Source organism: Salvelinus sp. IW2-2015, linkage group LG6.1, assembly GCF_002910315.2.
Source record: "Salvelinus sp. IW2-2015 linkage group LG6.1, ASM291031v2, whole genome shotgun sequence".
NCBI classification, from domain to species: Eukaryota; Metazoa; Chordata; class Actinopteri; order Salmoniformes; family Salmonidae; genus Salvelinus; species Salvelinus sp. IW2-2015.
In genome coordinates, this window is record NC_036845.1 from 7,979,826 (window position 1) to 8,007,597 (window position 27,772).

At 42.0% G+C, this 27,772-nt stretch overlaps 1 pseudogene; it reads left to right on the top strand.

Moving 5' to 3' along the window:
• LOC111964971 (growth factor receptor-bound protein 10-like) overlaps nt 1–26,220 on the top strand; it is a 98,056-nt pseudogene extending 71,836 nt beyond the window's left edge.
• The last annotated feature ends 1,552 nt before the right edge of the window (nt 26,221–27,772 follow it).

Sequence of the window (27,772 nt, forward strand, 5' to 3'; positions counted from 1 at the left end):
ACAGCTGAGCATCATACTTGGCTGCTGGTGATTCAGGAATGCCTGAGTTTGGGTCAGAGTTCACSCTTTTCCACTGTAAATAAAATGTTGGTATATTGCTGATGTTGGCTCGTCTGAGTGTTTAGGTTAATTGCGTTGGAACAGAATTTCAGGTTAATGTGTTCTGCAACGCTGAGTTGGAGATCAAAGTGACCAGTGCCAGAAATGTGCTGCCTCGCTTAGACTAGAGGGAGTCTGTTTTAACATGCTCTTAAACCACACCAACAGTGAAGCAGCACATCCCAGATCCCACAGCGGGCTGACTTAGTGTACAGGCCAAATGGCACCCTATTTCCTTTATAGTGCACTACTATTGATCACGGCCCATAGGAAGAAAAGTTGTGCACTGTGTAGGCAATAGAGTCCCATTTTGAACTTAGGCAAAGTATCATGTAAACACGGCCCATAATTGTTCAGAGCCCCGTGTATGGAAGCAATGCATGCTTATTGTTTCTCTTTCCCAAAGAATGTTCCCAAACGGAACATGGAAGGATTACATGGGACCAGTCAGCACTAGGCATTCTGTGCTGCTGCTGGGAGAGAACATTCCTCCTGCAACTGCTTGTAGGACTTTCAGCTGGCTCGGCTCTGACTAGATCTTTCTCAACCCCCCCAAAGAGAATTGTTTGGGTTCAATTTAATTAATTGAYGCACGTTGCAGGCAGAGGTACTGGAGAGGAGAGGCTGCTGTACTGTAGCTCAGTATCTAATCTCATACGTGGGTGAAGTAAGCATGCTGTTCACTTGCAGGTCTTAAATTGGTGCCTGCGTACGTGTGTGTACGTGCGTGTCTGTGTATATCTATGTGTTGCACGCTGACTGGCAGCACTCTTGAGATACAAATTGCAACTGTGTTGTTAACAAATGCTTGTTGGAGGCGTGCCAGGGAGCTTGTGGTTTATTCTGGAACATCTCATGTGTCAGGCCATATTTAACCCTCCACTTACCCAGCAAGACAAGCCTCGACCTGCTGCTTGGATTACTTGGCCAGTGCACCAGTCACTCAGTGACAAAAATCTGTGACTGTTTTATCGACAGCCCTGCCTTGCTCTGCTTTGTGTGTTAAGTTCTGGGGAACTGAGAGATGCTATGCTACGCTATATTAGGCTAGGCAAAGGGTATTTAAATCTTACCCGAGGTCCGGACTACTGCTTTAGCCAAACGCTATGCCACGCCTACGGATGTTATTTTCTTCTCCGCAATGCGTCCCTGAGTACCTCCTCGGCCTTCTCTGATTGGTCCAGAAACCTATCGGTTGGGCCTGAGCCAGAACACGGTTGGAAAATTCGTAATTGGCTTTGATACTCTGATTGGTTAAAGATGATCCAATCGATGATCGTCACCACAAACAATTACAATGAAATTACTACTAAAGTAGGTAGTGAACGACAGAGCAGCGGAAGAATTTAGTGTGAGTCGTCAGGCTAGACTACTGCTGGTTTTCTGTTCTACTTACCTGATAATTAATTGCACCAACATGGTGTCCCAGGTTTAAATCGGTCCCTGATTAGAGGGGAACAATGATATGCTTTGAGGTCCAGATATGAATTGGAGGGGGTTAGGCTATGCTAGACCATGCTAGTATAGGCTATGCTAAACACTAACTGCTATGATGTAGGCTTAGCTGGACAAACTGGCTGGCTGTGGTTCCCCATTGGGAGAAGGACGTTAAGGTACCTCACTCTGTACACTGAGCCTGCCAGGTCACAGGTCAAACTAAGTAACACACCTGTCCCTCTGTGTTTTATGTCTCTTATTTACAGACTGCTAGACGATACCCTGGTTAGCTGTGTCATGTTAGCTTAACTGAGATAGACACGGTGAGTTCTCTTAGCAGGTAAAGTTACAAGCCAGAACAATTCCCCCACTTAGTACAGGCCTGTTCATTACTATAGCACAGGGATCATCAACTAGATTCAGCTGTGGGTCGATTTCTTTCTAATCACTAAGCTAAGGACCCTGGGACCGAACACCTCCCTCTGCAACTGGATCCTGGACTTCTTGACGGGTCGCCTGCAGGTGGTGAGGGTAGGCAACACATCCGCAACACTGACACTGAACACGTGGCCCTTCAGGGGTGTGTGCTTTGTCCCCTCCTGTACTCCCTGTTCACCCACGATTGTGTGTCCGCGCACGACTCGCAACATTTACATTAAGTTTGCAGACACGATGGTGGTAGGCCTGATCACCGACAACGATGAGACAGCCTATAGGAATGCAACAACCTCTCCCTCAACGTCAGCAAGACAAAGGAGCTGACCATGGAGAGCCGAGCACGCCCCCATTCACATCGACTTGGCTGTAGTGGAGCGGGTCGAGAGCTTCAAGTTCCTCAGTGTCCACATCACTAAGGATCTATCATGATCGAAACACACCAACACAGTTGTGAAGAGGGCACGACAACYCCTCTTCCCCCTCAGGAGGCTGAAAAGATTTGGCACGGGCTCTCAGATCTTCAAAAAGTTCTGCAACTGCACCATTGAGCGCATCTTGACTGGCTGCATCACCGCTTGGTTTGACAACTGCTTGGCATCCGACCGCAAGGCGCTACAGAGGGTAGTGCATACTGCCCAGTACATCACTGGTGCCGAGCTCCCTGCCATCCAGAACCTCTATACCAGTTGGTGTCAGAGGAAGGCCCTAAAAATTGTCAGACTCCAGCCACCCAGGTCGTAGACTGTTCTCTCTGCTACCGTACAGCAAGCGGTACCTTCTGCACCAAGTCTGGAACCAAAAGAACCCGGAACAGCTTCTACCCCCAAGCCATTAGACTGCTAAATAGTTAGTCCGGGTAGCTAGTTGATTAACTATTTAACTATCTGGCATTGACCCTTTTTGCACTAAATGTTTTGATTCACATACGCTGCTGCTACTGTTTACTATCTGTCACTTTATTCTTAATTATATGTACATATCTACCTCTTACCTCGTACCCCTGCACATCAACTAGGGAATGGTAGTCCTTGTACAGCCAAGTTATTATTACTCATTATGTATCTATTATTACTTTTATTATTACATGTTTAACTATTTTCTTTCTCTCTGCTTTGTTGGGAAGGGTCCGTAAGTAAGCAGTCCAGTAGTCCACACCTGTTGTTTAGGAAGCATGTGACAAATAACATTTGATTTGAATTGGGCCGGCAGGCCGGGCCGCCATTTGGGAACCCTGCTCTATCATATGTGAGTGAGTCCCTGATCGTGTCCCTGTTTTAGAGATTTGCTGTTTTGTTATGGTTAGTATGACCTATTTCTGTTCATTATACTCATTATGTAGACTGATGATTTTCACTCTMTCTTTGGGGAAATTAWTCRATGATTTTCAGTATTTTAATGTGATCCTCTGTAATAAACACACATGMATAGTTTTTCACCAGTGTCAAGCATGYATATGTTCCCAAAGTTCCRGCATGGGCCACAGTTTTAGTCTGAGAACATTATACAATAGCCGTCTATATATAGAAGTGTGTGTGTAGCCCATATTGAACGTGTGAGAAAAGACCAGTTGATTCATCATTGTATGACTTTACTGGAGGGAATGTGAACTGCCCTGCTCTGTGTCCAGGATGGAGTCTTGACAGGGTGGAATGTGTTGCTGCAAGCTGTTAGTTCATCTGGCCTGAGTAGAGTGTCTCAGCGGGCCCGCCAAGCTTCAGCTAGACTCATGTAGGTCATGGAGACTGCATGGAATCCTCCACTGCAGGGCAGAGCAGGCCTCTCTCCCGCACAACTCTCTTGCGCTCTAAACTGAGAAGAGGGCAGCTTCTCTCACTCTCAACTTTCTGCTTTTCTCTCTGCCCTGTGTCTCTCTTCCTCCCTCCCTCTCTCTCAACTCTATCTCTCTGCCTCTCCCTCTCTCTCTCTCAACTCTCTCTCTCGTACAGGAAAGTAGGACAGCTCAGATTTCTCTCAAGTGGAACTAGTGTTCACAGAGAGAGGAGGGAAAAGAGAGGGGAAAAGAAAGGGGGAGAGATGGAGACACAAGGAAAGTGCTTTCTGTCAACAGGAAAAAAGAGATGCAACTGTACTCCCACACTCTCAGCATATACATTCAATTCATCTCTAACTTGTTACATTTTGAAAAGGCAACCATTGGAGGAAATGCAGACAGACAACTGGCTTAATTCAAATAGCAGTAATGACTAAGTCCAGAGTAGAGAGCAGAGCAGCGCCATTGGAATGAGGCCTGATCTTGGCTTCTCTCCAGAAACACCTAATTATACTGGAACACAATGTACAGCTATGTGAAATCTCTGAAATCAAATCTTTCTCACCGTTTCTCAGCACTCACTTTTAATAAACTGATTCTGCTGCTGACTTCTTGTATTGTAGTAGGTAGGCCTATACCAGAGTAGAGCATTATATAGTTTGAGTGAGCAGGTTCCCAGTGTGTGGGTATGTGTGGGTGTGGGTGCGCCACCAGCAGCTAGCTGGCCTTGGCCTGGCCTTACAGCTTGGGTGACCAGTGCAAGTAGAAGTACAGTGAGTGCAGCTTGCGGGCGGCTGGTTTTYTTGTGTAGTCAAATTTGAATGATGTCATCCTTTTGTGAGTGCCCAATGGCAGTCCCTGAGTCCCGTAAGGGGACAATGTTCTGCGGTGCGGTGGCKTGAAAGGGTGCTACCCGGGTCCCTGCTGCGCAATTAACCAGTCTGCTCCTATTGGAGAAATGTTTGTCTCCTCTCTGGATTGATCTCAGTAGGGAGCTGCAGGGAAAGATCTCGGCCATTCAAAGGGGATTGTTGGGGTTGGAGGCTGGGGCCGATYTGATGTGTGTGGCAGGGAGGAGGTATGGGAGCTTCAGGCTCCGCTCAGGGGGGATTCTTCCCAGAGGAATGCACAGAGCCGATGGATCAGCCTCTATTTGATCTATATATAGACACCGTCCGTGGGTCTTTTTGCTTGTGGTTTGTTCTGGTTTGAAGGGACTAAGGAACTGAGGGATTGTTTGGTTTTGGGGGTGCGTTCCATAATGGTAGCTTGTTGAGTTTTAGTTAACTTCTAATGGCTGGGATCCCGTTAACGGGATCGATATGTCAACAGCCAGTGAAAGTGCAGGGCGCCAAATTCAAAACAACAGAAATCTCATAATTAAAATTCCTCAGACATACAAGTATTTTACACAATTTTAAAGATAAACTTGTTGTTAATCCCACCACAGTGTCTGATTTCAAAAAGGCTTTACGACGAAAGCACAARATATCATTATGTTAGGTCAGCACCTATTCACAGAAAAACACAGCCATTTTTCCAACCAAAGAGAGGAGTCACAAAAATCATAAATAGAGATAAAATGAATCACTAACCTTTGATGATCTTCATCAGATGACACTCATAGGACTTCATGTTACACAATACATGTATGTTTTGTTCGATAAAGTTCATATTTATATCCAAAAATCTCAGTTTACATTGGCGCGTTATGTTCAGTAATGTTTTGCCTCCAAAACATCCGGTGATTTTGCAGAGAGCCACATCAATTTACAGAAATACTCATAATAAACATTGATAAAAGATACAAGTATTATACATGGAACTTTAGATAAACCTCTCCTTAATGCAACCGCTGTGTCAGATTTCAAAAAAACTTTACGGAAAAAGCACACCATGCTATAATCTGAGTACAGCGCTCAGAGCCCAAAACAACCATAAAGATATCCGCCATGTTGTGGAGTCAACAGATGTCAGAATAGCATTATAAATATTCACTTACCTTTGATGATCTTCATCAGAATGCACTCCCAGGAATCCCAGTTCCACAATAAATGTTTGATTTGTTCCATAAAGTCCATCGTTTATGTCCAAATACCTCGTTTTTGTTCGCGTGTTCAGTACACAATCCAAACTCACGACGCGCGGGCAGGTCCATGCAAAAGTTCAGACGAAAAGTCATATTACAGTTCGTAGAAACATGTCAAACGAAGTATAGAATCAATCTTTAGGATGTTTTTAACATAAATCTTCAATAATGTTCCAACCGGAGAATTCCTTTGTCTTCAGAAATGCAATGGAACGCAAGCTAACTCTCTCACGTGAACGCGCCTGGTCAGCTAATGGCACTCTGCCAGAGCCCTGACTCAAAGAGCCCTCATTCCCCCCTCCTTCACAGTAGAAGCATCAAACAAGGTTCTAACGACTGTTGACATCTAGTGGAAGCCTTAGGAAGTGCAATATGATCAATATCCCACTGTATCTTCGATAGGCAAAGAGTTGAAAACCTACAAACCTCAGATACTCACAGACTTCATTCAAACAGTTTTAGAAACTTCAGAGTGTTTTCTATCCAAATCTACTAATAATATGCATATATTAGCAACTGGGCATGAGTAGCAGGCAGTTTACTCTGGGCACCTTATTCATCCAAGCTACTCAATACTGCCCCCAGCCATAAGAAGTTAATGAGTCAAGCTATTCTGAATTTTTGGGAACATATGCTGATATCTGGAACCACCAGACTTTTTTACAAATATATACAGAGTTAGTCATATATTATAACCTAATCAATGTTTTCCAAAGAGAGTCGTTTTTTCATCATGCCCTTTGAGCCAATAGACTGACTGTTTTTGACTGGGCTGCCCTGTACTGTACTCCCATGGCTAACATTCGTTATATCAATGGGATATGGTTGAGTTTCAGCCACGAGCTGGGTGGTTTGCATGTGGGAGTTCGATGGGGATGAGTAGTCACTGTGGCCTAGATGTTAACCACAGTGGCGTTAGTTCATCCACATCTCTCCACTCCTGAAAGCATCAAATTACTGTTTTAACTGGCCCCAGCATCTGCTAAATACACTGCTAAACGTGCACGATAGTACTTCAAAACTTTCCAAATCATCCATATTATTATATATTCTGTTGTTTTCTTGTTCTGTACCTAGCTCACTAACTAACTGCGTTGGAGGGAGAGTGRATTGTACATGACTTGGTATTGTGCTTCTGAAAGCCCCCATTTTAGTACTTGGCCAATGTTCTGGTCATTTTTCTGCAATAGTGAGCCTGGATAAATCCCCTCTTTGGGGGTGCTTAATTTGACACAAAAATTTGACAACAAGAAGCGGTTCATGTCCACCTCATGAGTCAGCAGTATTTACGTAGCGTTCCCTTTAGAGGTCGACTCAGCCCAGCACTTCTCCCCGGGCCAGCAGGCTGCAGGCAGCGAGTGAAGCTCAGGACATGACAAGCTTTGTCTTTATTGTCTTTATTCCAGGTTTTGTCTCACATTCTCATTAGTGGATGTCAATGGCCACTGCAGTTCAGAGACCACACAGAGCACACAGTACATTTGGCTTCATTAAAGAGGTACTTGTAAACGGGACTGGTTTGTTGGTGGGTTGCAGAGAGGGGGCGAGACCACCGCTCAGTCGACCGRTAGCCAACACTGTTTAATCAATGGCTGTTCTTTTGGGGGATTAGAGAGTAGAGCCACTTCTTTGGTTTTGGTTTTTAATAACTTAGGGAGATAATGGAGTTAGCCTACAGAGAAGCACTAGATTTAGAATTGCCTCCTTACAGATTTAATTGAACTCAGGTTTTTCTTATGAAGAAGATTTAAGCCTAAAGGTATTCAATTGTAGGTCCGGGAAGATACCAGTATCACGATACTCGTCAGTATCGTGGCAAGGAAACAAATGTTTAGGAAAACAGCCCTAATGTTGAAAACAAACATCCTTATGTTGTCATCCAGAGTCACGTGTATTTATTACATACAGCAGGATTTTAAAGAACCAAAGAGTTTGGTCTGCTTCGTGTTTTCATTTTTGACATGGAAATATTGAGATACTGGTATCGTCACAGCCCTATTTAAATGGTTCCACCACTTACTCTTTGCTTCTTATGTCATAGCCAATAAAATGTTGTTATATAGCCTGGTACAATAGGCTATAATAAATATAAAATGCCTCTCAAAGAGATCAGGTCAGATGTTTCCATCAGAGGAATTACCCATAGAAATAGAATGAACAGAATAGACTTGGAACCTCTGACTTTGGCAATTTCACTGGTAAACTCATGGGTGCACTATGTTCTACGCATTCTAATTCTATGGCATTACCACTACTACCCCACTGTAGCCTGCTTACTGAAGACCCAAATGAGATATCAGTGCCATCTTCATTGGCTGCATCCCAAATGGCACCATTTACAGTACTTCGCATGGTAAAACCTATTCACTGGTGACCCTCTATATTACTTCACCATTCCTTTCCTGTGTGGGATACAAGCAGAGAGGACCTGATGTGTCACCACAACCTTATAGATTTCTCCATATTAGACTGAGGTTAATCATCCATAAGAGGCTAGTAACCAGTAATAACCAGTAATCTAGAGTTTTTAACACATCCCTGATGTAAATGTTGTGCTTTTAATGCACTTGTAATGTGTATGAGTGAGAGTGGCTGAAGAGTGACATTGCGCGCGCGCGTGTGTGTGTGTGTGTGTTTGCGAGAGAATGAGAGTGGCTGAAGAGGGACATTGCCTGTGTGTGTGTAGCTTGGGGCTCTCAGCAGCTTGTCCCTGGGTAATTACATCACAAGTCCTGAGTCATCCTGGAGGCCCACCACTGAATGAGAATAGTGTTCAGAAAGAACCGGAAGACAACCCAGCACACCCCCCCTCTCTGCGCTCCTCTCTCTCTCTGTTCTTTCTCTGTTCCTTTCTCTCCCTCCCCTGTCTTCCCCTTCCTTCCTTTCATTTTCCCTCTCTCTTTCTCCCCTCCCTCCACCCCTCTCGCCTTTCTTTCCCTCTCTCTTTATCACAAGGACATCTTTTCTCTTTAGAAAAAAGAAGTGGAGTAGGTCAAGGAAGCGTGCCGTGTCTCCTTCAGTCCTCATCACTCACTTGAATGTCTTTCTGTTCCTTTCATCACATTGGGATGCAATGTTGGATTGAAACATTTTCCACTTAGAGGTTGAGAGTGTATGTTCCTGCTCTTGTTCGGTGAAGTTAGGACCATGTGCTCCAATTCTCTACCCCCTGAAGTGTGTACTTGTTAAACTTCTCTACACACATGGCAAAGCACGTGACTCCTCTCCTCATAATATCCAATACAGTATGTATTCTAGGATAATAATACGATGTAAAAGTGATGTAATGGCATAGTGGTGTAGTACTGGTTGTGCTATCTCTATTCCACATAAGGAGTGTTAGCTGCTGGCAGTAGTAGTGTGTCCTGTTGTAGTACAGCATGTAGGTATGGTGACATGGGGTTTTTCCCCACTGACTCACCAGGCAGGCCAGTAGTGAGGTAGTGATAAGTCAATGAGGAGAGGGGTGTGGCTGCAGTGACAACTGGAAGTCTAGTATAGTGGCATGTACACTACACATAGCCCTACTTACTACTATCACAGAAACATTCGTTTGTCTCTTCTTTTCTCTCTCTTTCTCTCTATTTCTTGTTCTGTCTTCTCTCTCACCTCACTCTCTCTCACCTCAGTCTCCACCTCTCTCACTTTTGTCTTTCTCTGTGATTCTGCTCTCTTTCACTTTTTCTCTCCCTCCCTCCCTCCGCTCTCCCTCTCTCTTTCACTCTCTTCCTCTACTTATTCTCATCTTCACTATCTCTTCCTCTACTTATCTCTCATCTTTCACTATCTCTTCCCTCTCTACTTATCTGTATCTTTCACTATTCTCTTCTCTCTCTCTCTCTCTTATCTCTCTCTCTCTCTCTCTCTCTCTCTCTCTCTCTCTCTCTCTCTCAATTAAATTTCAATTTAAGGGGCTTTATTGGCCATGGGACTCTTTCTCTTGCTCTCTGTCTCTATCTCCCTTCCTCCCACCCCCTCCTCTGTCTGGTCATACTCCCCTCCCCTGCCATAGCCCCGCTCTCTTTAAGGCTTTATGGTGCTTTCAAGACAACTGGAAACTGATAAAAAATTGCGGTAGAATTGTAACGTCAGTGATCTTCAGGTCGGAATGTCGGAGCTCTAGAAAGAGGCCTGACTTGCTGACTTGGAGTTCCCAGTTGTCTTGAACGCACTGAAGTCGGAAGTCAGATTTCCCAGTTTCAAGTTCCCAGTTGTTTTGAACGTGGCAATAGTAGTGAAACCCTAAATCATCCTCTCTGACCACTATGGCTGCTTCCTGCTTCCTACACTGGAAGGAAGGGAACCATTATCCTCCTTCTCCCTTCAGCATAGTGTTTTGTATATAGATATTGACCCATTGAGATGAGAGGATGTTGAAAGGACATCGGCTAAATGTCTACTCCAGGCGGGGTGGGGCAGAGCCTTTGTCAGTCCAGTCAGTGGGGTATTAAGTATCTGAAGTAAAACAAAAAAAAGAGGGGTGGGGGGCGAGCCGAATAGTGAACACACTAAGTMTCCGTGTTTTGTTCTTTTGAGAGAAAGAATGTTGGCATGAAGCTAGACTCGAGGGGAGGCCAACGAGAAGTTCAAGTACTCAGGTTTGTTTCATTTAGCCCGTAATGAGCCTTGCGCTGTCGTGAGAGAGATTTCTGACTGCAAAGTTCAAAGCTGAGCCACGGAGAGAAAAAAGAAAAGAAACAAGCCCTCACTTGAAACTTCAGAACATGTTGGGAGGTTAAAACGACGGCTTCTTTCGCTCTGTCCCACACCCCTCTTAAATGATCATTTTCACTTTTACTCAAAAAGAATCCGAAAGCTATTCAGAGCTGCAGCCTGATAAAGTTGACTGTGTCTGTGCATGACTGTGCGTCTGTGTGTGCGTGAGAGAGAGAGAGAGAGAGAGAGAGAGGGTGTGTTTGTCTGTGAGTGTGTGTCTGTGTGGGAATGATTACATCAGCCTGAGCGAGCCCTATGATTGGTTAAGGAAGTGTGGTTTGATTCACTACCTAAAAGCCCATGGCTGTAACCCTTTGTGAGGGAAGCAGAGGGAAGTTGTCAGCTAGCCGGACTGGAAATAGTGCCATCTGCTTGCTTTGTCCTGCACTAGGCAGAGGAGAGGAGATTATGTGACAGGTACCATAACAGGCAGCCGCTGACAGAGAGGAAGGAACTGTGCTGTACTAGTCTTTTTTTCAACCAAGTTGAGGAGAGGGTTGTTCGTCTGTGTGTGTTCTGTGCGGAGGCAGGCTCACTCCAAAAATGCCATCGTGCTCTCCGGACTGCTGCCTATTACAGGCCGTAGAGGTAAGCTCTTAGAGACATATTTAACCGCTTTTACCTTTTTCTCTGAAGTCTGACAAAGGTTAGCTGAGACGAGGGTCAAAGTATATGCTTTAAAGGTCGAAGATAAAAATAAAATAAAAATGTAAGATATGACGAGCGAGGAGGGAATATGTGAGAGGCTCAGAATGGATCGAAGCCCGCTTGAAAGGAGGAATCGTTTTTTTCTTTCCTGTCGAAAGAAGATATGATGTTCTGTTGTAAGGCTTTGAATTTGTTGAAGCTATAGCTGGAGAAGGGAATGAGAATGTATTTTTACAAGGCATCATGTTCAAAGTGTGCGTACTGTAGCCTAAGTGGGAAGGCTAAGGAAGCTAAATTCCTACTAAAATCTCTTTGCGGGAACCAGAGGAAATAGGATCTGTGCTCAGAGGGGGATTTATCAAGGCTTTATCCGTTGTTTCTATTAATGTGCTATATTCCTCTTTACAGTATCTTTCTATACAGCTCATTTCAGTATCTTTCTATACAGTATCTTGTTCTATACTGTATCGTTCTATACACTATTTTTCTATGCAGTGTCTTTCAGTCAGTGGGTAATCTCTATGGAAACAGGTGGTGTGGATTGAAGGACTAAAACAGTCCCCTTAGTATTTACGCTTGAAGTATGATTCTGATGAGTGTCACATTTATGTTTTTAGAWCCTATATTTTCCCACAAACCGCTGCCATTGAGAAAGGATTGTATATGTCTGGTATGCTCATCAAACGCGCATGGTTATGAATGGAAGTGAATTAGCTCTTGGTATTATATTGCAAATGTTGTGCTATCTAGTTATGCTTTCTATGTAAAACTATGCCTGCCTACGCCTGAACTATGCGTCTCATCTATCTGAATTATGTCTGTCTGCCTACGAGCTTGTGTCTGGGAATAGTTCTAACATGAAAGGGCCTTTTTCATTCCTCTTTAGTTTATAAAAATTTTCAGCGAGGACGGCATGGGGAAAGTAGTGGAAATACCAGCCGACATGACTGCAAGAGATCTTTTGCCAGCTCCTCGTGTACAAAAGCCATTGTGTGGATGACAACAGTTGGGCACTTGTTGAGCATCACCCTCTCCTCGACTAGGTAAGTGGCAACCTGGTGTGCTGGATGGGTGGGCTGGTGGGCAGGCTGGCTGGCAGGACATAGCCTAGCCTCCCTCCCCCCTTGGCCCTTGCTCTGTGAGAAGCCAACTGGATAATGAACATGTTCTCCTGCTCATGTAATGTCAACAGAGGTCTCGCTATGGAAACCAAGAGTCATCATAAATAATGATAGCCTACATCTGTAGCCATATTTTCTCTTGTATATCATTATTTGGTTAACAGTCGTTAGCTGCCTGTCGTGCCTGCTCTTAGTCTTTTAGACGGTTTCAGAGTCTGGTGTATATGGCACCTTATATAGTGCACTGCTTTTGACCAGAGCACTATGGGCCCTGTTAGAGGAAGTTCACTATGTAGAGAATAGGGTGCCATTTGAGATGCAGTCGAGACAACGGGCTCTTAGTGCAGGACCAGAACCCTCCTGACATCACTCTCCCAAACCTTAGTTTGTTACCTACCTGAGAACGGAATACGGTCACTTACAGTTGGAGTAAGAATGTACCATAATATGGTCACGTGTAATAATATGGTAGTAATATGTAATAATATTAGAGATGTTCTTTATTATCTAATTCTGACCAGGAATGCGATCACTGTCATACAGGTACTGCTTGTCTAGTTACTTTATAACTAGTCCCTCCCCCCCCCCATGCTAGTCAACATTTGACAGGGACTTTACTTTGGGCTTATACCATAGCCGACAGGATAACGCTAGTCTCACTGAATGTTTGATTCATTGAAATAGGTTGTGTAAGTAAGACGTGGAACGCTTAATGTGGCGGCATTGCCAGTGATTTGTTAAGAGTTCTGAGAAGCAGAATGCTCCAAACTTCAYCCCCCTAAGGAACGAGCAATTATAAAACACATGTTGTGTCTGGGCTTATATCTTCATTATAGCAGATGGGTAAAATGAGAGTACTGTATTTCTGGGAATGTTTAGGCCTAAACACTGAAATATAGGCTACACAATATGTACGCACAACATGAAGGGTAACAATTATATGCAGTAATTATTTAGGTTTTATGTTGCATATGTGAAGAGGGTGTAGTTCATATTGATATGTGTGTCTGAATTATCCAGGTTTTGTATGTTTTTTTAAGGAATTTGCTAAAAAAACGTAAATTTCCTTTCGATATCCTGAGCGCATTATAGTCCAAAGGAAATGGCATATTTATTTAAAAATCTTCAAACGAATAACACTATATCGCGATTAGAACACAACAATATTACATATCTGAAGCACAGGCCTCTAAAGCTCTTAAAATACCGTCACATGGTCTGTTCTGATTGGTTTGGTGTCGGCGCTGCCAAAACCGTGCTAAGTGCAGTAGGGATAACCAGTATAACTTCATCCCTCTACAATGGCAAAATTCMACAGACTATGGATGCATCTCAAATGGCAATATTTTCTTATAGTGAACTACAGGGCACTATGTTGCACTATAAGGTGCCATTTGGACGCAACCTCCATTCGTTGTAAAAGGAACCAGGGCTGATCTGACCTTTAGAAGCCACCTGAATGGAGCTAGGGCAGGCGCTCTATGGTGAGTCGTCCACTAGAGGCAAGGCAAGGTCACTCTTCCTAATTGCTCCTTAATCTGACCAGGCTTGTCCAGATGGGCCTTGTATAAGAATGACATCCAGCCAATTAGATATGTTGCTTTCCCAACCTTGCTCCCAATCCCCTCGCTAAGGAGGAAACTGGAAAAGACAGGGAGACACACAGATCCAAAATGGAGACGGAGTCCCTGACTCCCTGGTATAAAGAAGGCTAACGCTTCTGTCATTATTGAGTCGTATCTTCTCTTCAGAATGGCGGAGTCCAGAGGAGATAGTTGAAAGACAACCCCACAATCAGTGGGGGTGTTTCCTTAGAGAAAGAAAGAGAGAGAGAGCGAGAGAGAGAACGAGAGAGCGAGAGAAGGCCACTGTCAGTCATCGGGTGAATAGAATAGCTGATAAGAATAATGGCCAATGACCCTCCCTCAGCTTCCCCCACAAAGGGTTATAACCTCTACAGGCTTTAAGCTAGTGAGTCAGGGGCTTGACTGACTCATGGTCAGAGAGGAAGTGACTCACCAAAGAGCCTCAGTAAAGGCAAGTAGACGGTGGTATAGATTGGCTCTCCATTTTTTGGGATATAAGTGGACTGGAATCCAACCAGGTTGCAACATCAGTATGAACTACCCACATAGTTTCTGAAAACTTCCACATTGTCTATTCCTCTTTCTCTCTCCCTTAATGATGAGAGTATCTTACTGCTTGTCAAGAAAGCCTGGCCCTTCCTCCCCCGTCCCCAGTGGTCTTCCTGCTGCCAAAACTCTATTAGGAATCCTGCTTCCACAGTTGGATGTGAAACATGTGTCCTGCAGAGAGAGCAGGGCCAGGCAGGGTCAGTGGTCCAGGCAGACAGCAGGGCCTGTATAGCATAGCAGCATAGCCCCACTAATTGTTTGAGAGAGGGGGGAGTGAATGTATGCTCAAGACATCGACAGAATGGGGGGGGAGAGGAATATAGCAGGGTGGGGGTCAATTCCAGTCAATTCAGAAAGTAAACCAAATTCCAATTCCAAATGTTCATCTTGAAACATTTGAGAATTGAATGAATTCAGTGTACTTCTGAATTGACTGGAATTAATGGAATGACCAACCCTGGAAATAGTGAACATGCTGATTTGTCTGCAAGTTTTGGATAAGATAAGGGTGTGTGTGGGTGGAGTGTTAGGGGAGGGGTGGGCAGAGTAGGCGCAGGAGTGGGATGATGGGGTGGGGGGGTCATAGGCTGAACTGCTTGTTCTTTCATTGTTTGCCTTTTCACCCAATGTTCAACATGAAAATCTGACTGAAATGACTAAAATGTTGTTCTTTTCTTGTTAAGACGTGATATTGTGTCCTTATTTGCCGTTCCACTTGGTAACTAGCTCCTTCTCTCTCTCTCTACAGAGAGGTGCTTGGAGGACCATGAGCTAGTGGTACAAGTGCAGGCATCCATGACCAGCGAGGGCAGATTTCTGTTCAGGAAGAACTATGCCAAATATGAATTCTTCAGAAATCCCTTGGTAGGTTGTTTTTTGTTTGTTTCCAAAGAATCCCAGAGCTCGCCTGCAGAGTTTTTGCTTGTCCTATTTATATTCTCTACATGTGTAAACCGTTATAACAAGCTAAACAGCCTGGATTTTATTTTTTGTTTACAAGCAATGCATTTCATAAATGAGTGGAGAATGTTTGATTGGGCTTGTTAAATTTTGCATATTACCCAGAAAAATCCTACTACACTCTCACAATCAAGTGGGCCTCATCTTTCACTAACTTTATAGGAATGTACCCACTCACACTCAGAAAAATMATCAGATTGTGATAATACTGTTAGACTGGTGGATATAACTGTCCAGGACTCAGAAAGACTAAACCAGGGTCCGGGAAACTGTCCCTAAACATACTTATTTAAGAAACAGTTTGAAAAGCTATGAGACAAATGCTATTGTTTAATGTTTTTCTTCATTTTAATTTGGGAAAGGGGATTCATTTAATGTCTCTTGGCGTTCCACCTCCATCCTTCTGAGTTTCCTTTTACCCACAACCTCCTCGCTAAACGACTGCTTTCCTCTCTCACTTACCAACAGAATTTCTTTCCCGAGCATATGGTTGCATGGTGCCAGGAAACAAATGGTGCAATCCCACCATCTCAACTTTTACAGGTATGTACCGTAGAACCGTAAAGACTCCACTACCTCAGCATACTGCGTACTTCAGTCTTTGTTGTGTACTGTGTCTGATCTCCTTCAAAAACTCACCTTTGACCTCCTTGTGCATGTCTTGTCAGAGAACACGCTGTAACACTTGATGATCTGTTGACATACGAGTGTCTCTGCACATGCAGGCCAGACGTGCCTAACAGACAGACAGACAGACAGACATTACAGCTTCTGAAGGGAAGCAACTGTGAGAGGAGAGTAAAGGAACATACTGAATGTTATAGCACAGCGCTTCAGGCCATCATCCTCCCATCCTGCGCCAGGCAGCACAGCGTAGCTGCATGGTGCCTTGAAAGACCTGAGGCTCTAATGGAATGAAGTTTACATGTTCAGCCTGCAAATGTAGTAGTGTGACAAAGCGTTATTAAAAGGCCCATAACTGGAATCCATCCACTATGGCAGAAAGCTTTTAAAATGATACCATTCCTGACATGGTCAGATTGAAGGAGCAGGCTGGTGGCGGTTCCAGGAATCCAGTGAAGGCAGATCATAAACAGTGGATCACTTAAAGGTGCACTACGCAAAAATCGCTATGCTATTTCCTGGTTGCAAAAATTGTAATAGTTAGCCTACTTTCAGTCATTATGTAGAGAATCAGTGTGCAGTCTAAACCACTGTAAAATAACTTTTCCATGACCAAAAATKATGTATTTTCAGCTGTTTGAAGCTGGTGTACAGAGCCGGGAGTGAAAGACGCAAAKGCGGAACTTAAGAACGGGAAGCAAATGAAATGGCACACATAGAACAGATCTACCGTGTCTTAGACTTGCTTTCAATGAGAATGTCAGATCCTTAACTTCAATTTCTATGTCGGTTTGGACGGGTCGTCAAAAAGTGACATATTGCACCTTTAATTAGTGTCTTGTCAGGTCAGGAGACAGTTCTGTATTCTGCAGGGCATGTTAAAACCAGTAGGTGCTTATCTTATCGCTCCAGTCAGTTCTTGCAACAACTTGCTGTCAGAATCAGAACTCCTTGTTGAATTGTCTGTCTCTATAGTGTGTATGTGTCTTGGTTGATACTGTTACATAAGACAGAACATCTGTCTGAACATTTCTCTCCCATGCTTAAAGTGGCTCATAAAAATTGGTCTCACAAGAATGCCAAGATTGTTCGTTATATAAATGTTTGTTTTCTGGCTAGGAAGGAAGGCGGTGGAGGGTTATTTCTCTGAGACCCATGGAAATGATGATATTTGATTTGTGCTAAAGCCTTCTTCTCTCTCTCTCTCCTTTCTCAGAATTTCTTGAACTCCAGCAGTTGTCCTGAGATCCAGGGCTTTTTATACGTGAAAGAGATGGGCAGGAAATCCTGGAAGAAGCTGTATGTGTTCCTTAGACGCTCAGGACTTTACTTTTCTACGAAAGGAACGTCGAAGGTATTTGGCCAACTCTTTTCTYCTGTATGCTTAGTACACTAACTCTGTTAGTATTAGGCTTGTATTGCTGAATCCTTGAGCCAATATCCCACATTTAAACTGCACTAGTAATAGCCTACAYAGTCTAATACTTTAGTTGCTAGTTAAGAGGCTGCTTGCCTCAATCATCTGTGTACATACTTGCTGCTCAGAGATGCCTGCCTTCTCTATGTCCCATACAACCACACATGCTGCTATTGATTTGAGTGGAGCTCTGCTCTCTGTTACCTCCAGGCTTAAGTTTCTTTGTGATGAAATGACATCGGATATTGATTTATCCTCCACAGGAGCCCAGGCATTTACAGTTACTAGCAGACCTGGAGGACAGCAATGTCTTCACAGTAACAACAGGCAAGAAGCTACACAGTGCGCCGACAGACTACGAGTTCTGTATAAAGGTACGTTCAAGAGAAAGAAAGGCCTCTGCACTCGAGGCATTGCAAGTCATTCAGATGCTCATATGTTGTCTATTATTCCGCTGTCTTCTATGGAGGACAAGTCGTCTCCTATTACAGTTATTGAACAGTGTCGTGTCTAGACTGTGTCTGCTTCCCAAATMGTGCACTATATAGGGAATAGGTTGCCATTTGGTACGCATCCTGTATCTTGCCTGACGAGAGGCAGGCTGCCATTGTGTGCTCTGTGTTGACCCACTTTCTGGCTATATAATAAATGGATAGAGAGTGAAACCAAAATCTAACAAAATCCTATTTTATTCTGCAACAAGATCAGGGTTGGGTAGGTTCCTTTCTAAATGTAATCCGTTACAGTTACTAGTTACCTGTCCCAAATTGTAATCAGTAACATAACTTTTGGACACTTTTGGATTACCTCAACTCAGTAATGTAATCTGATTACTTGCAGATTACTTTCCCCTTAAGAGACATTAGAAGAAAAACATTATATTACCAATTGAACAACATATATTGCAGYATAAATCAATMTTAGAGGTTACATTGCTGGCCATAAATGGATGTTGCATTTTACTTTATGGGTTTGTTATGTTGGCMTCTTCTAATCCATTCTTTCTAATTTTATACAGATAATAATACAATTAGCATACAGTATTTACAGTCATTCCAATTAATTTAATACCCCTTTATCTTTAAGAATAAGACCTAGAAATATGGAAGTATAGATTAGGCAAATTGTTTTACCCGAGCACAACCCAAAAACAAAGGACTTATTAGCCTACTCTGTTGTTTTTGTTGTCATGGAGGACTGATTGGGCTCATTGCTTCGAGTAAGAAAAATAAATGCTGCTCTCATGGAATGGCATGCTTTGAGCACTTCCCGAAAAGAGCTATTTGCATGTAAAAAATGTATGCCATATGCTGCATTTGCTATAGGCCTATTGTATACGTTTTTGTTGGTGACACTTTGGTATCTGGATAATTTTCAGCTGTTTAAGTCTAAGTGTGTGAGTTTGATCATGTATCCATTAGGCCCATGGGCATTTTGAATCAGCACAAATTAGATTGAGCAATAAAAGCCCCACTCATGGACTTCTTAAATGAAACTTGTTTTTGACAGTATGGAGCACAATACCACAGAGGAGTTTAGAAGGGAGCAACTCAAACTTTTATTCCATAGGCTGGGATCCGCACTATGCAGCTGTTGAGGGAGTGCATTTTTTCACTCGCTGTCCACTGGTTGCAAAAACAATGATTGATAGGCAGCTTAAACTTCAATTCAACCACTATTTGGTTAAAATACACAGAAACATCTACAACAATCACAATCCGTAATGAGCAAATAACTAATAGAGAGAGCAGCGGTGTGATTCACATCATTGTGCTATGTCGATATCAATAATACGTGATATCCGTATCGCCCGTAGGCTACACCACTGCTGTCGTCCTTACCTCTACGCATTTATTCAAGTTGGATAATCTTTGGAATGTAGCCTACAAAAGCCCATTCCTGCTCTTTTCCCGCAATCCATGTAACGCATTTGGTGTGTCATCATAGAGGTCTCTCACTCGCTCAGGTGGAAAACCTAAACTTACACCTTTTCAATGCTGATTTGAATGTCATTGAGACAACCGAAAGGTGTCAAAGAATTTCTGAATTTCAATGTAATCCTAGAAGTAATCATCCAGTTTTTCAAAAGTATCTGTAATCTGATTACAATATTTTGCTGGTAACATAATGGATTACAGTCCCCCCCCGCCAACCCTGAACAAGATCAACTATCATCTCATGGGATATGTCAGTGTACGAGGGAGGAGGGTTTTAGTACAACCATACTGTCTGAATGGTTGTTTCTAATGATGAYGTGTTTGTTTGGTCTCTCTAATTGGTTGTTGTGTGTTAATTGACAGCCCAACAAGAGGACTGAGCTGAAAGAGTTGAGGATGTTGTGTACTGAAGACGAACAGAGCAGAACTTCCTGGATGACAGCCTTCAGACTCTTCAAGGTACCAACGCCATGGCAACAAGCCCTCYATACACTGCAAAGTACTGCCTCAGTTATACCAGAGGGTTGTATCAGATGCCAGTTCACTTGGGTTGTTGTGAGAGTCAGTTATACCATGCTAATTTGAATACTGTCAATCTTTATGAATTTGATGAATATTTTGGAAGGTTTGCTATTGGTTGACTTAACCCAAACAAAAGCAAACCTTTTCATTTGTGGATATTCTCCTTATTCTTCACAGTATGGAATAGTCCTCTATCAGAACTACAAGATTCCTCAGCAGAGAAAAACTCTGTCACACTTTTCAACACCAGTGGTAAGCCTCTCCTTTTAGCTCCTTACTGCCACCATGCCAGCCAAACTGTTGTTTACATCCAGACTCTTTCTCGGTTGTCTTTCTTGACTCTTTGTGTCCTCTATTTCGGTGATTCGAACCAGCGACCTTTRGGTTACTGGCCCAACACTCTTAACCTCTAGGTTCCCTGTCCAGTGCGTTTTGAGAAGGAAGTGAGGAGAGAGGGGGACTTCAATGACAGACAATTGAGAAATAGCCCTAGTACTGTAACAGGGCATTTTCTACATTGGAATTGTATTGGCATTGACACTGCTTTYTCTCCCTCTAGCGGAGTGTGTCRGAGAATTCTCTGGTTGCCATGGATTTCTCAGGAAGGATAGGCAGGGTGATCGACAATCCCTTGGAGGCCCAGAGCGCTGCCATGGAGGAGGGCAATGCKTGGAGYGTGAGTCTCTTTCTACAACATTACTACAATYTTACTATTACAATGGTTCTACAACAACAATACAACKTTACTACAACGTAACTACGTTACAGCAATGTTACTACAACGTGACCACAATGCGACTACGACGTTATTAAGATATTACAATGCTTATATGACCTTATGGTCTGAAAGAAGACTTACTGCTGAAACGTTGGTGATTTCTAAATAATCTGAGCAAGAGTGCAACAACTTTTCTTTGGGTCATGCTTGTCACAAAGCTATCATGCTATCCGTCATGCAGCTGTGCCAATGAAGTAAGAACCTTTTATTAACCAACTAATCCATGTTTGTTTGTTCTGTATCTCAGAAGAGAAGTCAACGGATGAACATTCTAGGTAGTCCCAGTCCACTACATCCCTGTTTATTAAACTCAGGTAATTCAACAACATAAGTTCTCACAATCCCTGTGTTATTTGAGTTGGCTACATTCTGTGTAGATAAAGCCTTGACCCTGTCCTAAAGCTCTCCTTTCCACTTCCACGTCCAGTTATTCACAGAACACAGCTGTGGTTCCATGGGCGGATAACGCGAGAAGAGTCCCATCGGATGATCCACCAACAAGGCCAGGTGGACGGGTAAGACTCCTCAGTCGCTCCTCAGTCTCTGCAACCACACAGCCAACCTAATATTTGATTAGGATTTATTTCATTATTAAAGTGTCTTGCATCTTCAGAATGCCCAGCCCACATGCCAATATATGTTGGATTTAAATTTGTAAATTTGACAGACGTTGAAGTTTTCACCAAAGACTGATTTTCCCCATTTTCTGCTCAGGTTGTTTCTCTTGAGGGACAGTCAAAGCAACCCAAAGGCCTTTGTCCTCACACTGTGCCATCATCAGAAAATTAAGCATTTCCAGATCTTACCGGTAAGTGAGCTTTACCTTGACTCTGGGCTTCTTCTCTCTTTGACCTCCCCCCTCTCTTATGTCTACAGGCACACTAGAAAACCAAGTAAAACAGACAACAATTTTATGGAGTAAAGTAACTTTTGTTGTTCATTACTTCCTCTTGTTCTCACCTGACTGTTGTCTCTATGGTCCGTCCTGCAGTGTGAAGAGGACGGCCAGATCTTCTTCAGCCTTGACGACGGGTCCACCAAATTCACCGACCTGATCCAGCTGGTGGAGTTCTACCAGCTCAACAGAGGAGTCCTACCTTGTAAACTCAAGCACCCCTGCACCCTCGTAGCCTTATGACCCCTGACCTATGACTTGACCGGACTCTGCCTAAAAACAAACTCAATACTTTTTCTTTAGGAGAAGCTGATGTGATGAACTCATGTTGTTGTTGATGTGTTATGAGCTGCCAGAGACTGCGGATGGAACGGGACGGAGTGGTTGGTGGGTTAGGACGGACGCTAGTGGACTTCAGTGACCTCTGTGTTCCGGAAGGAAGAAGGAGATAAAGAAGCAAAAAATAAAGCAAAAAGATGCACCACGTTGTTATTAACTCTTATAAAAAAAAAAAAAACATTTTCAAGTTTGTATTCATAGTCACCAATAAGCTCTGATCCACTGACACGGTTTAGTGACAGTTTATGAGATCAAAGTAGTTTTTATTTTCCTTGTCCAATCATCAGGACTTTGTTTAGTCTGGGCCACTTTTTTACATAATGAAAGTTTTTTTTGTGTGTTACAAATCATCTATACTACAACCTTTTTTTGAAAAGCTGATTGTTTTCTAGTTTGGCGCTTGTGAAACTGGGAACAGGCCTTTCCACACTGACTGAAGAAGAATTCCTCTACTGTCTCATTCTTCTCGTTACCAACAATGGCAAATCCCTCCTGTGTTGGAGGGATGGATGGACAATCTGATATTCGTAAAAAGAACATCACGAGACAGATCACGAGGCCAGCTGTCTCTGTCAAGCTGTGGGAAAGGAGAGGCGGGAGCTGGTAACTTAGGATGGAGCTGAAGGATACTCAAGGACTACACAGGATACATTCATTCCACTCTCATAGGACTTTTCTTCATTTCTTTCTTTCTTTCTTTGGTGACCTCACAGGCTTTTGTATTCATAACATTTTAGTACTGCATCATCAAATGTGTTCTTAGTCCGTTTTAGTTTCTTATCAGTAGTCTGGAGCGTATAGATTTCTAACAGTCACACAACAACAACTAAATCACTACATCCAGTTCAGTGTTAAATCAATCCATCATGAGCTCCACCATCCGGTGTTCCACATACAACCACATGAACTTCCCCCCCAAAATATAAACAACTACAGGTATTCATTCACTCCCTATCTCATCTACTCATTTAAGTCCACGTAGTAGATAGCTGTTAAGGTCCACGCTGCTAGCCTAGTCCTATACCGTGTGCTATAACCAACCCTTCTATTGTTGCCTACAGTACGTATTCAGAATGGCACTAGGCTACCAKGCTGCTCTTCAGGTGATAACAAGCAACATAACAGCCAAGGAAGGCTCTGCTCTTGGGTCTCTCTTGGTGTCAACGCAATAATAATCTATATGTAAAACATTGGAAAGCATATGGCCATCTTGTGGACTGTAATTCCATATTGTAAGCTTTCTGAAGATATGGTTATGATTATATGACTAAAACRTAACTTAGGCCACTGGGGAGGGTGCCACAGTTTTCTTTTAAACCCACCTGTTTGCATTCCCTCCGTCAGAACACAGGGAAATATAACCACTACACCAACCTCTTGTGATCCACTAGAGGGATCTGACTAGCTCAGAGTTGATGTGTACAGTCCAAGGTCGGTCTGTCTGTTGTGCTGTCTGTAGAATTGAACTGGAATCAATCGACTCYTCTGCTYRGAGGACCCATCTTCTTAATCCAAGGGTGCGTCCCAAATGGCACCGTATTCCCTACATAGTGCATTACCTTACTTTTGACTAGGGCCCATAAGGCTTTGGTCAAAAGTAGTGCACTATATCAGGAATAGGGTGCCATTTGGGACGCACACCAAGTCCATTAATTTTGGACTTGTTGCTTTTCTTTTCCATGATATGATTGTTTTTCGAACAGACACTGTGAAGCCCTAGTAATGGATGATGCCCTGAAGTGGAAGGGTTTTTACTGTCCAGCCTTGTCCAAGGTTGCAGTGAACACACAGATTTGTAAAGATGCTTTTACCTGTAACGCAACATTAAGAAAGAGCCATCTTTTTATTTTATTTATGGTGTCTTAAGCTAGATAGATTCAGATACAGAATATTAGCCACACTATCTACAAGTTCTGCACAATGACCTTTTTTAAAATAAGATGCAATGACTCAATCATTTCAAGTATTGTTTCGCAAATGTATTTATTTATCTAGATGTGAGTGATTACTTGAAATGTAGCTCTTTTCTCAGCGCTGTTCGGTACTGTTTTATCATTACCATGGAATGATTGAACCGCGTAATTATTACATAGCATCTATTACATAGCTTATATTTAATTTCTTGCTTTTTATGTTTGAACACTCAAACTATTTTATCACCAACACTTACTATGAAGTAACGTTCAAGTGGTGTTCCCTAATGTCATGGTTTTTATTCCAAATTGGTGTCAGTAGAAAAAGTGTGGGGAATAAAAGTCACTAATATTTCAGTCACAGTGCGTTTCACATCGATATTCAGTTTAATGCCTTTCTCTCACACATTCTTCTACATTTAGGAAATCTTTTCACATTAACTCCTCAATAATATTTCAAACACACAGGTTGAATTAGATTACATATAAAACATTTTTTTACATATTTAAACATTTGACCTCTTAAGTGTGACTTTCACTGATACTGTCAATCGAATTAATTTCATATCTGGATATTTAATTCGTGAGTTGATTTTCAAATTCACACTGTTATTTGAGCTGTCAGTTCAGTTGCTCTGTCCCTTTCATTACAGTTAGTTGTCTTCCATTTTACAGAACTTTCACTCGTTAAACTTTGCGTTAATTAGAACTTTGTTTCTTGTGTCAGAAGTGAAGCTATACCTTTACGGTKCTTGAGCCACAATTGCAAAAAACAAATTGGTGTACAGTACATTAAATAGCCAAGTCTTTTCCACAACATAGTGTGTTATGCGTATTATCCAATTAGAAAGGCTTGGATGTGATGGCACCACTAGATGCCCACTGCAGTACCTTTTCCATGGAATTTTGAGAGCTACACATCACTGTTTATTGGGTGTGACCAGAGCCATGAATATATAATATATGTTAATGTGGGGCTCTGGGTATGGCATCATTATGACTATACAATGAGCAGGTTAGGTGCCAAAGCTGTTTCCTACTCCTATGCTAAATTAGGTCAAAACGTCGGACAATATATCTTCCCATTGGTCATAATGATTTCAGTAGAAATCAGTTAGGATTGCCTCCTCCGATGGTAATCTMAGCTGTACAATGTTATCTGCAACTCATGTAAAAGTTGTGTACTGAATCAATGTACCATATTAGCATATGAAACCATGTAGATACAACACTGTATTTAGGTTACAGATCACTATTATTACCGCATTGGCTTACTCTTAACTACTTATGAAATGAAGAAACTTGATTTATTTTAGTGGTTTTTATCATTTGGTTTAATGTGCATATCGAGTTTGTTTCTTATGTGTTTGTCATGTAAAAAGCTCTTCACAAATGTCTGTAATATTGAAATGTTGCTGGTATGGAACTGGAGTTGGCTTGGGCATGCATCTTTTCATAGTTCCTGCAAGTCATCTTAAGCTACTCAGACATCACTGACTTCTCAACACTAACTGTTTAGGCCTGTTAGATACAGATACATAGGTGTTTTTCCTATTCAGAAACATTCATATCAGAGGCGACTTCTCTCACATAGTGTCTTGCTATGAACTTGTAGAATGTTACTAGTGACATTGAATCACCTGCAAAGTAGTGAACTAATGAAAGTGAATTAAGTAAATGTACTTTTTTTATGTCAGAGAAATGAATGTAACTGGGTTGCTCAGGGTTGACATGGAGCCTGTTGAAAACTGGTCATATCGTCAGACCAGTGAGATTTTGTATGTGCAACGAATACATTGTGTAGTTTTGATCAACTTGGGGTTAATAGTATTTCACCAAACAATATTTCCTTTAGTAAGTAGTTTGGCCTTTATGATATTCTTTCAGCATACCAGTAGTTTCTCCAAAACAGTAGTACAGCACAGTTGATGTAAGGTGTCCTCTTTTCTCTTGTGTACGTCTGTTTGTCTCAAGAAGCCTAAAACGCAGCAGGTGTCTCTGATGACCTTTTTCTCTGCACTAAACTAGAGCTGACTTTGGACCGTTCACGGGAACCTTTTCCAGTGATCGATAATGACTTGTGCTTTGCATATATTGTCACAATGCAAGATACAGTGACTGTACAAAGGAGTAAAGCAAATATATATAGATCTATATAAATATAAACGATTATGTATTTCAGGGAATGCAAAAAAAAAAGAACCTGTATCTCTTTTTAAGAGAAAGATCCTGTATTCATACTGTGCTTTGCTTCGATCTGTAAATTTGCTGAAWMGCTTATATATCTTAATTGTAACCTTTTCAGGTATTTTTGTACAAATAAGGGACTGATATGTTCTGTTTATTGTAATTAGAATAAAACATTAATACATTGCTATTAATTTAAGCTGTGCTGTTTTGTCTTGGTAGGGAAGTCCTCATCAAGGTAATTACAAATGCATTTAAATCACTACTCTATTTGCAAATCATTCTGTTTCTTTTGAATACTATTGCAAATGCTACTTCTTCTAGATTACAATTCTACTGCAATTTACCATGAGTTTAGTTATATATTTTCATCTAGCTTGACATGTCTGCTTGAAATGTCAACTGTACTTCACCCTGTTTGCCCACTAGATGGCAGACAACCACTACGAATAGCGAATCAAATACTCTACTTAAATGGGCAATCATCCATTGAAACAATAACAAAGCATATTCCCCACACTATGTTTCAGTAAAAAGKTGAGGGATGGGGCTGGAGTAACCACTCTCAAATTCATAGACAGAGCTATGGATGCAAAGACTGACCATCCATGATATAGAAATTAAAGTTTTAATCTTGTATTGAGGCCATGTAGTTTGTTTACATTTTCTTTGTTTACAAACATTGAAGTAAAACAAGCTTATATTTTGGGTTCTGGTGGGGGGTACGAATGTTGGACTAAGCATTTATAAGTTATATTCTTCAAGAATCAGTTGGAAGCTACTTATCATTCATTTATAAATCCCAAAAAATGATGTAGCAACTGCAGATTGCCCCTTAAAGGGAAAAATGTGAGGAACTAACATATTTCAAATGTTCAGGATTGTTCACGTCCCAACAATCAATATTCATTCAAAAGCATTACAGATGTTGGCACAAAACGGTTAAGAGCTGAGAGGTACAGAATTTGACTTGGAAAATGTACTCTATACAGACCTAATGCTGTGTTAATAACATCTTGTAAATTTGTAAATACAAGCATACAACTGTAAAGAAAAATCCACTTGACCGCCCCTCCAAATGGTAATTACTAGGAAACTGTTCTATTATCCCTGAGCTCCGACTTCTCCCATGCTGAACTCTGACGTAATCCACTGAGGATATGACCTCTATAACAGTATTTTCGGGCAGTTAAATGAAACAACAAAACATTATTTATTAATTTGGTTTGTGAACACTTTAATTTGTTTGCGAGCACTAGCTGTACTTTTAGTTTATGGTTGATGCYGCTTTTTTGCCATTAGTCAATCAACGTTTCTCAAGTTCAAGGGACGTGAATGCATKTAACTCGTATTCACAACTTCACAATTGGTAATTACCATTTTGCCACTTGGTTATGAATGCAGCATAAGAATGGAACAATCATCCAGGCCCCATAAGAGAATGTAGATAAACCAACATCCTGGTTATGCAGATGAGAATTGAGATGTACTCTGATTTTCAGATGACAAGAGGTATCAGGTTATCTTGCTTGAGGTCTTTCATCAGATTGACATCTGGCCAGTCTGTATAAACTAAAATGTGTATTTAAGCATTACGATATCCACAGACCCTAGAGGATGCATAACCATATGGATTTTGGAACTAGTTTTAGCTTGTTGACAGTGGGTTAAGTCTAAAATATTAACCCTGAAGGCAAAAATGTAGAAAGTCAACATAGTTCACATTATTTCAATTTACTTTATCAA